Source organism: Schistocerca americana, chromosome 1, assembly GCF_021461395.2.
Source record: "Schistocerca americana isolate TAMUIC-IGC-003095 chromosome 1, iqSchAmer2.1, whole genome shotgun sequence".
Classification (NCBI taxonomy): domain Eukaryota; kingdom Metazoa; phylum Arthropoda; class Insecta; order Orthoptera; family Acrididae; genus Schistocerca; species Schistocerca americana.
Window position 1 is genome coordinate 818525200 of NC_060119.1, and position 14568 is coordinate 818539767.

The 14568-nt window shown below is 36.1% G+C and overlaps 1 protein-coding gene across 2 annotated transcripts in view; it reads left to right on the forward strand.

Annotated features, from left to right (window-relative positions):
* LOC124546164 (aminopeptidase Ey-like) overlaps positions 1-14568 on the forward strand; it is a 225205-nt gene that overhangs the window by 94574 nt on the left and 116063 nt on the right. The window lies entirely within an intron of this gene.

Genomic DNA, 14568 nt, shown 5'->3' on the forward strand with positions numbered 1-14568 from the left:
TATTGTTCTAGAATCCACATTGAACCTGTTCCCAACATTGTTAAGCAGTTACATAAATGTAAACATCATTGTAAACGTAATAATATCAATGTAGTATAAATTTAATATAAAGTAAGCAAGCAAAATCAAACAGGATAGACATAACAGAAACAAAGCATGCATATTATACAAAATAAATGGGTTCAGTACTCAAAAAAGTCTAGTTTTATTCTACAAAAATGTTTTTACAAGATAAATAATTGGTTAGTGATGGCGTGTTCTTTCTCCTAGAGCTATGTAGGAACAATATATAAGTTAATTAGGTTACATTGAGGCAGTATACTGTTCCACAGCTATACAGAATTTGTTCACTAAATATCCTAGTAAAAGTTGTTGTACGCAACCTAACAAACTTCAACTCACACCGCACTCTAACAAAAAATGCCAACACAGATTAGATTTGCATTGACTGAACAAATTGAGTTTTCCTGAAGAGGAAGGTTCATTTGGTTAATACATTAAATGTGGATGCTGGACTTGAAGTTCAATACTAAGTCCCCTTCCCCAGGTGGTGTAGGTGAATTGATATCTATGTCTGCTCTTTCTTGCCTTCTTTTGTTCTCTTCTTAAAGTATACCATAAATTTATGATTTCCTTTTTCCATATTCTCATATTTTTCTTTAAGAAATAAGTGTAATTGCTGTAAGTAAAGAAAAGATAACACCAGAGTGCAAGCAAAATAGCTCCATGCAGCTCACCTCCATGTGATGATGCGTGGGCAACAGTGTCCGTAGCCACAGCTGCATATCACAATATTGCTGAGTGGTTGTGGCCATGGGTACTAGCTAAGAGGTCTGTGTGGGGCAATATGGTGTGCATAAAGTAATAAGATGGTGGGCCCTATTAGTCACAATGCAGGTTGGAAAAGAGAAAGAAAAATTGCAGATTGGAGAGAAAAGCTATCACGCCCACTTTGTGACGTTTGACTGCTTTATTTCTTCATTGACAGCCCTCAGTGTTGACGTACTGAATTGTTATACTGGCTGAAAAATAGGGGCTGGAAGGTCAAAACTGACTTCTGTAAACTTTGCTAATATGTTTTTAAATAGAACAAAAAAAAAAAAAAAAAAATACTTTAAGAATCCTAGTAGTTCTTCTTCCAAATATTTATAATTAGTACAGAATTTATATTTGTTTATAAGTCAACAATAGAATATCAGTCATGAAACAATTATTGCTTTCACCCTATAATGATTTTTAGCAAAAGATATTAACTAGGAATGGTCAAAATTAATTAGGAAGTTAATTACATACACAAAACTTAGCACGAAGTTAGCCCCAGTGCTATGTTTCTTAAGACTGAGAGCCAACCTTTCTCTTTTATGGAAATGCAGATTATACTCATGCATTTTACTGGTAATTAGGCAAAAATGAAAATAAAATGAATTTAAGGAGGTAGATGGCAGTCAAGAGAGGAAGTAAAAGATCCCAGCTTACTTCATCACAACTTTTTCAAAAAAGCTCAGAAATACACAAACAGGACAATAGCTTCAACAAAAAAGAAGGAAACCTCCAGGTGAACATACCATAGATTTCCATGCTGCAGCGAACGACCATTGCCAGTACCAAGGGGAGAACTGTGCCAGAAATGAGCATGGAAAAACTCTTGGATGTTGACATGCCAGGTACATATAATCTGCAGCTGTGAACTCGAATGCAGTCCATCACTAGCAGTAGAGGGTGAAGCTTTGAAAATGCCAGCCACTCTTGTTGGCAGAACATCAGAAAAATCGAGAAACAAATATCAGCTGAAGATCCCAACACAGAAAGCCTCAACAATTTTGTAATACATTAAATTTTTTATAGTCAACTCTTTGCCATATTTTCAAAGTAAAACAAGATTATGCAATTAAATTTGTGCTAAACAAGTAACACAAATCTTGTAAGTGTATTAGAATATATTACTGCCATATGAAATTATTCATCCAAACTAATATTAAAAGCTCGTGATACATCCATACTGAAGCAACATTAGAAAAGTCATCAGCACTTATTAGTGAGGATCTTCAGAAGTCAATAGATGGCATTTCCATTTCTAAAATTGAAAATGATAGTAATAAACATTTATTATTACAAATATTTTGGATTATCATGTAATCAACCAGAAATTAATAGTGTATGAGGGCCATATCCTTCATTAGGATGTGTCTATGCTGTATTTTAAGCTGTTTGCAAAATTTGCATTTTCAGATAGCTTTTTATCTTGTATATTACTAAGAAAGATACTATCTAATAGGACAAGATGTAAATAATGTATTAGAAATGCACCCACTTGACTTCTTAAATATGGAGGGGGTATTGATATTTAACACCCATATAAAATGATTGGAAATGGGAACACTGGTTTGAAATAAAAAACAAAAATTATATAAATTACCTATTACAATTTAAACATCCATCCATCATTAACTGTAACAAAAACTACTGTTTAAGGGTACTATTACTAAAATTCCATATCTCTCAAGCTTAATTATATATGGCTGAACACAAAGAGACACCAGTCAGTCTTCAAGGGGATCACACCATTACCCTGATACATTTGTATTTGATACCATATGAATTTCATATTTCTGTTAAAACTAATATACATGTCAAGAAATTGTTCATCTTTTGATTGGATTCTTTGCTATAATTTGGCATATTGGACTCAATTCCAAGGCTGTTAAATAGCCATTGAGGCAGATAAATAATTCTGTCAGAGATAATTTACTACACCCTCTCCTTTTGTGTTTCCATTCCTGCTAAATACCAAAATATATGTCAGTATCCATTTTGTGTTGCACTGTGTCCAATAATCAAAATCTGTGAAAAGGTGAATATGAAGTTAATAAGAAGGTGCTATAGTTGGCTTATAGGATGTGTTTGGAAATTTAGTTTGTAGCCCCATAAAAGTCACAGACAAACACTTGAAGAGAAACTCAATTCAGCCTGTTTCGCTCTTTGAGTTGTCATGAACTTTTGTACCTCAGAAGGTGTCAGGATGGCATATTTAACCACTTTCAGTCTCTTGCAGCATATGGAATAATATTGTAAGGTGCCACCACTTGCTGCCTCAAATAAATTCTTTTGTTTCAGAGTAAGGTTATTTGAATAATTCTGTAATAATGGACACTATACCACAGGCTTACTTTCATTCATTGTCAGGTTTATTTTTATTATGAATAAGTCCGAGCAACAACCAATTCTTTGTGTAGTCATTCAGGTAACTATCAGTTCATAGCTTATCACTGACTGAACCAAGAAAGGAACCCTACTTATTGACATCAAAAATAATACAGCAACTCAGTGATAGTTCTAAAACAAGTTCATACCTAACATTTTCCAACAGGTCACTTTCACATAAAGCCAATTGTATGTTCATGAAATTTATTCATAACAGTGTCCATTTAATTACTTATTCGTCAGAGTTTATGATCATAATTACTTCTCAATTAAAAATTCATAAGAAAGTCACAAATGTGAACTGTACATGAGGTAGTTATCAACTTTTTGGAGGTATTAATCAAATGTCTGTGATTTACAAGCTTTAACCACAAAGATGCCAGCATGGCAGTTTTCAGGTGCATGCTTTCATCTAGATGTTTACTATGTACTGACTTGACATTGACTCACACAAAGGAATTAACAGGAGTTACTACATGATGTTAGTTTGATAATTGCTAAGACTGTTCTGAGGATTTTTGGGTGGGTTGAGTATATAAAGATGGGCACATTGTTATTTTGTGATTTTGGTATTTACACATTAGTTTTTAAAATTGCGAAGTGAATATTTATTAGTGTTGGTGCCACAATACTTTGGTTTCTCTAAATGGCACCTGGTTAAGAAAGTAATGAGGTTCAAGCTACTACTTTCTTAATGGACTGTATGCCTCTGCAGTGGATTTCCTCCTTCGAGCAAAATTTCCATATTTGAAATTTTGCTGATGCATTCAGATTCTTAGTTAGTGTCCTAATTAGATAACCAAAGGCGCTGCCTGATACAGAAATATTAGGGCAACAAGTGTCAAGACCAGAAATTAAACAAACTGAAGGTCTAAAATGGTGAAAGTACTTTTAGGAGTGGCTGAACTTTATTTACAAATATTACTTAAGTTGATTAGTTTTTGGAAAAGTGATACTAGTTACTGGAAAGTATGAAGGTTACAGATTATTTTGCTCTAATTTTACCATTGCATGCTATTGTAACAATTTCAGTTAACAGTTATTAGATTAAATATCAAGATTTGTCATGCAAAACAAAATACCTCACTAACATCAGCATACTGTGAACTATACCACAAATAATATGTTTCTGTAAAATGTTGTACAAGTAGTATTTTGGCCATTTTGGATTTATGCAACTTACACATAGTGTGTTAAGTCGAACACAATTGTAGAATAAGAAAAAAGAGTTAGTTACTTCAGAGACATAGTATCATATCAGTTGGAGTAACTCCACTTTACTATGTTACAACTGCAAACCCATACACAGGAAGCTTAAAATACTAACAACAACTTCATTATATACATAAAAATGTATTTAATATATCAGGCCACTTAAAGCTTTTCAGAAAAAATTTTCGCTGTTAGAATACCAAAAATAGCACAACACTCCATAGACAGCAAACTAAACGAACTAACACACAGTAACACCTAACCCATATCAATGTTAAGCTTTACAATAGACTGCCAGTTTGCTACAGAAAGTTGGAAGATGAAAATAAATTTAAAGCAGTGACTATGTTGACCAACATCTTTTTTCTGATGATATTTGTATTAGGCCAAACCAAAAATACTGTCTTTCTCAGCTTAACATTTTCATAATATTTACATATACAATGGAATGTTTTTATCTCATTTAAAAACTTTTCTGAATCATTGTTGTGAATAACAGGATTTAATTGTTATGGCAGATAGAAGTAAAGACCTGTGAAGAACGGATTATGATTTATAGTAAAGGAAGCATATAGATTTCAGATGCCATGTTTTGTGTCACACTGTATTGTTCTCTTTCTCTCTCTCTCTCTCTCTCTCTCTGTGTGTGTGTGTGTGTGTGTGTGTGTGTGTGTGTGTGTTTGTGTGTGTGTGTGTGTATGGCTTTGCCCTGGTATTGCTTTATTTCCTCTTCCACATGCCTCCTCACAACATATCCTCCTCCCACCTGCTTCCTCATACACTCTCTGTCTTGCACCTGACACCCTCTCTCTGTTCTATCTGTGTTCTCCCACTCTCTGCCTTTTTCACCTGCTGACTATCCATCCCCATCCCCCACACCTCCTCCTTCTCCTCTTTCTCTCTCTTTATCTTCTCCTCCCCCCCCCCCTCTTCCTCTCCATATACTTCTCTCTCCTCTCTGTCCATCTCCTCTCCCCCTGCCTCGGTCCATCTCCTCCCACCCCCCTCTCTCTGTCCAATTCCTACTCCTCACCTCTCCCTATTCATCTCCTCCTGCACCCCTCTCCGTATCCATCTCCTCCATCTCCCCTTTCCTTAACCATATCCTTCTGCTACCATCTCCCAATCATTTTCCTCCTGCTTCCATCTCCCAATCTGTCTCCTCTTGCCCCTTTTCTCAGCCTTCCCCCAGCCACACCCACCTGCAACTGTAGCCTCTGCAAAAGTGGTCGATGAAGCAAGCCAATACTATTCTCACAATACTCGTGTCATATAGGGCACCCTACACATCAGGGATCTGAAAATTGTCTTTGGACTCTCAAATGTAGGCTGCCCTGGAAAACAAGTTGATAAGGCAAGCCAATACTATTCCAATAAAACACGGTGTTGTGAACAGTAGCCTACACATTGGAGGCTGAAAAATGTCCTGACATGTAGACTGCCCTGCAAAGCAGGTCGACAAGGCAGTCTGATACTGCTTCCATACAACACACCTGTCATGCAGACTAGCCTACATGTTAGGGTTTGAGAAACCGTTTTCTGCTCACATCTCTGCTCCTATGGTAGCTGGGAGGTTCTAATCTCCACAGTGGTGATACTCGTTTTTTAAGCAGCTTGTGTACCAAATTTGGTTCAAATTAGTCAAGTAATCGAGGTGGAGATCCACACATACATACACACACACACATACATACATATTATTTCATGTACAGGGTAGTTCAACTGCCCTACTGATGTTATTTTATGCAACCTGCATTGTTATATGTGGCTTTCAAAAACCACATGCAAGATTTTCATATTCTTTTCATATTGTCTTACTCACTATGTGCAAACTACTAGTCCCACAGAAAAAATGAACAGGATCTTTTTGTATGAAATTTAAGTTAAATTTTGTACTATCATGTGTTTTCACTAGAGACCATAGTTGTGAGCTATTCAAGGGAAACACACAAAAGTGACCTTCAGATGCATTCCCATTCTAGCACTTAGTCGCCACCAGTCAGGACTTTTTGCATATTGTTCATGGCACTTTCTCCTACCACAGCACAAAAATTTGTGACTGCACAAATTATTTCTCACCTTTGACCTTTTTTGGTCTTCATTGGATGGCCATATTTTGCCACCAGCTTAGTCAACCACAATTGTAAAACTGATGTTTGTGTAAATTTTACCTAAAGGTTTTATGAATTCTGAGAGCATAAAATAAACAATTACATCATTGCCTGCATCACACCTTCTGACTACGAAACTACTTTATTTATAAGGGTCAAGTTTGGATTTAATTGTCAGCATAATTATTTTTAGCATAATGTTTACAAGTGTCAGTTTTCATTCACTTCTGTCATGGGAACATTTAACTAACATAACGTTAACAAAATGGCCAACTATTCTGGTGATGAAGTAGACTAATCAATAGAGACCAAAAAAAAAATCAAATATTGGAAATAGTTCGTGAAGCTGGAAATTTTTTTATAATGGTGGAAGCAAGTGTTGTGAACAGCATACTAGAAACCCTGATGTGAGGGATGAGTATGGGGGTGGATGTTTACTTGAAGGTCAGTTTTTTAGGTTTTTCTTTAATAACGTGAAATCCTTGGCCTTCAGTAGAAACATATCTCAGTACAAAATTTAACTACATGAAATTAAAAAAAATCTTGTAATTTTTTCTGTAGGACTAATAGTTTGCATGTAGCAAGTGAGAGAATGAAAACCTTGCACACCGTATTTGAAGGCTAGATATTACATTGCAGGTTGCATAATGTGACATCAGTAGGGGCACCTGAACCATGTGTATATAATCTGTCTGTGTGTGTGTGTGTGTGTGTGTTTTTTTTTTTCCTTTTTCTTCTAATACTAAATTTGGACAATATCTACATACTAAGTATTTTCTACAGATGGCTAAATAAATAAATGAAAATAAAACAGATGTCAACACATTTGATGGCAAATTTTTTTTGACAATGTGGCTCTTCTGGTTTCAGACTGTTCTGCATGTTCACGTGTTTCTCCATTATTAGATACCAACAAATGGAGAAGGCATATGAGGGCAAAATGTTTTGGCATGACTAATCTGGCTGTAGAGAATATGCTATGCATGTTCACAAGATGCAGGAATTTGGAAAGAAGCAATTACTACTAGCAACAACACGGTGTTAAGAAACAGGATTGAAAAACAATATATACGTTCTGTCATGACCTTGTATCAGATGGCCAATGTCTGAAGACCTGTGAGGAAGGAGGGGGGTGGGGGGTTACCTGGTTATGGTCACAACTGAAATATACTCAAATGATTTTAATGATGCCAACATCCATGCCAAGCCAATAGGTGTGGTGCAGGCCAGCCTCTTCATTCTGCAATTCCACAATGACTTTGGTGAAAATTTTTCAGTACATGCAGATGGAGTAGCAGTGACAGGATTACTTGATACTCAATGCCTTTGATAATCAGCAGCATGATGTTGAGATATGTTGATGAAGCAGAAAACAAGAGCATAAAGCTGGATTGGGATGTTTGAGTAGCTGGTCACACAACCAACATTTGACATAGCATTAAATGAAGAATCTAGAGAAATTATCCATCCCCCTATGCATCATGCCCTTAGGGACATTGAAGATTAGGTCAGAACTAATGTACAGAGGTATTTAAGCAGTTAATCTCTCCACACTCCATACGCAGTTGGAATGGGAAAGAACTTTAACACATGGTACCATGCTAATTGTCCTCTGTAATTCACTTCACTGTGGTTGGCTGAATATGTACATAGATAAAGATGTAGAGAGCAAAATATACCAGCCATAAAAGGGTTTTGGGCTGTAAAGGTGGGATACCTGCAATTCTGTGACACAGAATGCTAGTACAGCTTGTGGTAACTCCTCTGAGACCTCCTATGTGTCAAACCCAGTTCTAGGCTCATTGACAGTCAAACCTAGGCCATGGAATTTATATGTGTTTGGTGATAGGTCAGTATATGATCTGCTAACAATGTTAATTTGAATACATCTACATCTATTCTCTGCAGACCATTGTTAAGTGAAAAGGATATGTCCCTTGTACCATTTCTTAGGGTTTTTTCCCATTCTACCACACATCGAACATATGAAGAACTACTATCTAAATGCCTCTGTTAATGCTGTAATTAATCTAATCTTGTCTCCATGTTCCTTACAGAAGCTGTATGAAGAGGTTTTTGCTATATTCGTAGATTCATTATTTACACCTTGTTCCTGAAACTTTGTAAGTAGGCTTTTTTTGGGATACTTTATGTCTGTCTTCAAGACTGTGCCAGTTCAGTTCTTTCAGCATCTCTAATGACACACTCCCATTGATCAAACAAACCTGTCACTATATGTGCAGCCCTTCTCTGTATACATTCAAAATCTTATTGCAGTCTCTGGGACATTCTTCTAGGGGTATTAGCTCCCATTAAATCACTATCAACAGTTTGCAAACCACAATGAGTGGAATACAGATAAATATGAAACCAGTGCAGTGCACAGCTGATGGAAACGACTAAATGTTCACTCTGAAAATAATTTTTCTGAACACACAAGAGTTTTTTTTTTTTTTTTTGAGTCAGTGGTGATGCTATGTTTACCCTTTTATCATCTTCCTCTAAGTTTTGCCCCTTCATTGCATGGAAGTCTTCTTCCTTGGGTAATATGTAACTTTGCATGCAATTGACTTGAGGGTCAACTTTCACTAGAGTAAAGTATGAATGTGCACTGATGACCATATAAATTTGGCTACTTCCTTGCATGGCTTTATCTTGGGAAATATTATATCAGCTGTGAAATACATAGAAATAATAAGTAGGACTTGTACATTCTTGATGGATAGCCCCCATAACAACATTGCTACTAAGACAATCCTTGCAAAGAGGAAAAGGGTGGAATAATTGTTCAGGCAAATATTGGACCATTGCTGGTGTACTAATGATATCAAATAGTGAGCACTTATACCTATATAATCCAAAAAGTGTATTCATTACCAATAAATGCCATAAGTGGCAATGGAAGATTTGCATCAGGCAGTTTAATATTATAAAAAAAGGTAAGCTCACAACAACAGACAATGACCCACTATTAAGTGAGAATTAACTGTGGAAGTCTGCACAGAATGGAGCTCTCTGTTAGTCTTATGAATGACTACCAAACCCATAGGAGCAGGCACCCACAGATTGCATGACTTTAAATTCTTGCAACTTGTCTAGTTCATCCTCACTTAGTTTTGATGCATGTGTGGAATTAGGTGAATGCAAGAAGAAGAAGGAGGAGGTGGTGGAAAAAGTTCAAGTGGAAACTGCCACTCAGATTCTTTGCATATATTTAGATCACAAAAAATGATAGCTTTGGCTATTAGGATGACATTTTCTTACACCAAAAAACCAATCACTGTAAAGGCAGTTAGGCCAAAAACATTTCCTGCAGTGGAAGAAATATTAAGCAATACACTGTTTTCTATACGTTGCACTCATAGAGAAACTCCCTGTAATAGGTAGCTGTTGACAACCATAATTGATTAGTTTATATTGTGAGGTTGTTAGGCTTGGTGACCCTAACCCAAAGAATTTATCCAAATCTTTGAAAAACATAGGGGAACTAGTATCCTGTCAGATATTTATAGACTGAGAGCTTGCTAGAAGATCAATCATTAACTTCTAAGGTAAAGCTCATATGGTGTTCTAAGTAGTTTCAATTGGAATAAACTTTTATTTATTTACGTTTTTTGCCTGTTGTTATCAAGCTGATGACATTTGAAAATATCATTCATAGGTTGTGTAATAAAATAATATAAACAGCACATATAGTAGTAGTACACATACTCATCTTAATATTCTAAAGACATTACATGTTGCAAAAGAGGACATGTAATTTAGAATTCACTCAGTGAATACAAACAGTTATTTATGAGGGCACCTTTTAACAGTTTTGCTTCACATGTTTTTATAGTATTTGACAGCTTGTTGAACCCTATCTGCCCATTAATATGTCAGTTATTTTTAATTTTGTCCTCTGCCTGAAGTAGTTACCCTCACTTCTAGTGTCATAATTATATGTATCACTGCACTTATTTACTCTGTTTTTACTATTCACAAAAAATATAATAATTTTGTACAAATATAAGGAATATATTGGACTTTCTGAACCTTAGTCCATGCATTAACCTAATTGCTGGCTTCTGTAATACTAATATTCTGTTCAGCTGCAGGTCACTGCACAGCCCCCACAGTGCAATACTATCAACTAAGAAATGCATAAATTGTTCCATAGTATGTAATTTTTAATATTTGGCTTAGAACTATGTCTGCCAATTACAGTGTTGATGAGTCTAATGTACTTTAAATCTCTGATTTAACTGTGTATGTTATGGGACAAGAAAAATTCTGATTCTGATTCTTATCAGATACTAGCTGATCCCTCGAACAAAAAAATTTTGCCCAGTTCTTGGAAAAAGGCGTGGGTCACACCTGCCTACAAGAAGGGTATTAGAAGTGATCCACAAAACTAGCATTCAATATCCTTTATATTGATTTGTTGTAGAATCTTAAAACATGTTCTGAGCTGTAACATAATGAGGTATCTTGAACACGAAAACATCCATCATGTGAAACCCAGTGTGCACTTTTCTCACATGACATACTGAATGTTTTGGGTCAAAGCAACCAGGTAGATGCAGTGTTTCTTGATTACCAAAAATCATTTGACTCAATACTACACCTATGCTTATTGTCATAAGTACTATCATATAGGAATCAAGTGAAATTTGTGACTGGATTGAGGACTTTTTGATAGGGAGGAGAGTCATTGTCTGATGTAGGGCAGAGAGTCATTGTCAGATGTAGAAGTAACTTTGAGTGTGCTGCATTGAAATGTGTTGAGACCCTTGCTGTTCGTGTTGTATATTAATGATCTTGCAGACAAGATTAATAGTAAAATCAGGATTTTTGCAGATGATGCAATTATCTATAATGAAATACTATCTGAGAGAAGCTGCATAAATATTCACTCAGATCTTGATAAACTTTCAACATGGTCCAGAGATTGGGAACTTGCTTCAAATGTTCAGAAATGTAAAATTTTGCACTTGACAAAATGAAAAAAAAAACATAGTATACTACGTTTATCATATCAATGAGTCACTGTTGGACAACTAATACAATTACCTGGTTGTAGCACTTTGTAGGGATATGAAATGGAATGATCACGCAGGTTCTGTTGTGGGCAAAGCAGGTTGTAGGCTTCAGTTTATTTGTAGAATAATGGGGAAGTGCAATCAGTGCTAGAATACTGCTGAAGTGTTTGGGACCCATACCATATAGGACTAGCAGGGGACATTGAACATATACAGAGAAGGACAGCATGAATGGTTAAAGGTTTGTTTGTTTTATTCCACTCCGGAACCTTTCTTTTGTTTCCTTCATTGCTCCTTCAATGTACTACTTCATTGTATACACTCTTTTTAATCCGAGCACTTTGTACTTAGTCATCCACTCTTATTATTCGCTCTTGGCTCTTGTATATATTGCATATTACCCATCTCTCCCTACAGTTTTCTGCTATTTCTCTCAGAATTTTGAACATCTTGCATCATTTTACATTGTTAAACGCTTTTTCCAGGTCAACAAATCCTATGAACATGTCTTGATTTTTCTTCATTCTTGCTTCTGTTATCAATCACAACATCAGAATTGCCTCTCTGATGTCTGTACCTTTCCTTAAGCTGAACAGAGTGTCTTCTAACACATCCTCAATTTGCTTTTCCATTCTTCTGTATATTATTCTTGCCAGCAACTTAGATGCATAAGTTGTTAAGCTGATTGTGCAATAATTCTCACACTTGGCAGCTCTCACAGTCATCAGAATTTTGTGGATGATATTTTTTCCAAAAGTCAGAAGGTATGTTGCCAGACTCATACATTCTACACACCAGTGTGAATAGTCATTTTATTGCCACTCCCACAAAGATTTTAGAAATTCTGATGTAATGTCATCTATCTCTTCTATCTTATTTGATCTTAGGTCCTGCAGAGCTCTCATAAATTCCAATTCTAATACTGGGTTCCCTATCTCATCTAAATCGACTTAGTTTCTTCTTCTGTCACATCACATGAATCTTCCTCCTCAAAGAGGCCTTCAGTGTACTCTTTCCACTTATCCACTCTCTCCTCTGCATTCAACAGTGGAATTTTCATTGCACTCTTAATGTAACCACCCTTGCTTTGAATTTCCTGTATGTGGAATCAATTTTTCTGATAATAATTTCTTTTCCAGTTTCTTCACATGCTTCATGCAGCCGTTTCATCTTAGCTTCTCTGCACTTTCTATTTATTTCATTCCTCAGTGACTTGTATTTCTGTATTCCAGAATTTCCCTGAACATGTTTGTACTTCCTTCTTTCATCTATCAGCTGAAGTCTTTCTTGTGTTACCCATTGTTTTGCAGTTTCCTTATGTATACCAGTGTTCTCCTTTACAACTTTTGGGGTTGCCCTTTTTAGAGATATCCATTCCTCTTCAACTGTACTGCCTACTGTATTATTCCTTATTGCTGTATCTATAGCCTTAAAGAACTTCAAGCATATCTCATCATTACTTAGTACTTTTGTATCCCACATCTTTGTGTATTGATTCTTCCTGATTAATCTCTTAAACTTCAGCCTACTCTTCATCACTACTACATTGTATCTGAGACTATATCTACTCCTGGGTATGCCTTAAAATCCAGTATCTTATTTCAGAATCTCTGTCTGAACGTGATGAACCTAATTGAAATCTTCCTGTATCACCTGGCCTTTTCCAAGTATACCTTCCCTTTTGTGATTCTTGAACAGAGTATTCACTATTACTAGCTGAAACTTATTACAGAACTCAATTAGTCTTTCTCCTCTCTCATTCCTTGTCCCAAGCTCATTTCTTGTACTCCTTCCCCTATCCTCATATACTTTCTTTGTCTCTTCATCTTCAGCTTGTGATGTCAGCATATATACCTGAACTATTGTTGGTGTTGGTTTGCTGTCAGTTCTGATAAGAACAAGCCTATCACTGAACTTTTCACAGTAACGCATTCTTTGCCCTACTTTCCTGTTCATAATAAGTCCTACTCCCATTATACCATTTTCTGCTGCTGTTGATGTTACTCTGTACTCATCTGCTCAGAAATCCTTGTCTTCTTTCCATTTCTCTTCACTGAACCACAACTATATCTAGACTAAGCCATTGCATTTCCATTTTCAGATCCTCTAGCTTCCCTCCCATATTCATGGTTCTGACATTCCACACCACAACTCATAGAACATTATCTTTTCATTGGTTATTCAATCTTTTTCTCATAGACACCTCTCCTTTGGCAGGCCTCTTTCGGAGATCTAAATGGGGGATATTCTGGAATCTTTTGCCAATGGGGAGATCATCAGGCTGCTTGTCCTGTGAGTACACATTATGTGTCTTTAATGCAGTGGTTTGCCTTCTGCATCCTCATGCCATTGGTCATTGCTTGTTCTTTTGCCTTTAGGAGTGCTTCCAACCCTTACCTCTGTCACTCCTTTGCCTTCTTTGACAAGGCTGTTGACAGAATGAGAGTGACTTCTTATGCCAGAAGTCTTTGGCTACCAATGCTGACTATTAATCAGAATTTAGGCAGTGGTGGGTTTTGATCATGAGCCAGAGGAAAGTTTGACTACTAAGCAGAAACACTACCCCTAGACCATGGTTGTTTTGTTGAGATTTAGTAATAATATGCTTGTCATCTTCATTCCTTCTCTATGAGGATTAAGTTTTACAGAGAAATTCTGTAACTGCAGTTCTCATGCAGCAATCTTCCTAAAACCATACTTTGTTTCTGTTAAGAATGTTTTTTAAATAAACAGAGAGCTGGGAAAGGACAACCATTTAGAAAACCTAACTAAAGGTAAGGATCAACAATTTCGGGTGTAGTTTGGAGCCTCTTTTGTACTTTCCTTCTCATACACTGGTTTAACAATGCTTGTTTTAGACTATTTGGAAACATGTTTACTCTAATTATGAGGTATGTTAGTGGTTTTAACTATTTCCTTTATGCATTTCTTAACTACAGCACTTGACATACAATCCCATCCAATTAAGTGTTCGTTCTTTAATGTGAGGAGTATCTTGCTTATTTCATTTTCCTTAACTTCAT